The sequence below is a fragment of the Brassica oleracea genome, unplaced genomic scaffold (genome assembly GCF_000695525.1).
Source record: "Brassica oleracea var. oleracea cultivar TO1000 unplaced genomic scaffold, BOL UnpScaffold13078, whole genome shotgun sequence".
Lineage (NCBI taxonomy): Eukaryota > Viridiplantae > Streptophyta > Magnoliopsida > Brassicales > Brassicaceae > Brassica > Brassica oleracea.
In genome coordinates, this window is record NW_013629598.1 from 1 (window position 1) to 476 (window position 476).

Sequence of the window (476 nt, forward strand, 5' to 3'; positions counted from 1 at the left end):
TTTTTTTCTCACATTGGACCTGTTTTATCAGTAGTCAATCGATTTTTTACATATATCATAGTAAATACAATAGGCAAGGATCAATAAGACTTCGCCTCAACAAACAAAAATAGTAAATACATGATAAGAGGAAAAGATCATACCCAATGACCTTCTCGAGATAAGCTTATATTTATCAATCATGTGATGTGTCTTGGTGAAGACAGTGTTCTGGTAGTAAGAGTTCTGATCAAAGAAAAGATCAACCGTGAATCTTTTTGGTTCTTTAACCTTATTCCATTTGATATCTTTGAGATATTTGCGAGCTCGTTTTTCTTGCTTATTATCTATAATCATGGGGAAAACATCAAGAAGGAGAATAACATTTTCATAAAAAACATATCCTAATAACAAACCTCGAAGCCGACAATCTCGTTGTTCTTCAGTGCAATAAGCCACAAAGAATAGCTCAAGTGTGAACTCTTTTGGTTCTTCAA

The 476-nt window shown here is 33.2% G+C and overlaps 1 long non-coding RNA gene across 1 annotated transcript; it reads right to left on the reverse strand.

Annotated features, from left to right (window-relative positions):
* Positions 1-476, reverse strand: LOC106322282. The gene is made up of 3 exons (XR_001266327.1): positions 396-476; positions 144-326; positions 1-19 (listed from the first exon to the last, which is right to left on the reverse strand). It is a non-coding gene; the product is annotated as an uncharacterized LOC106322282 (long non-coding RNA).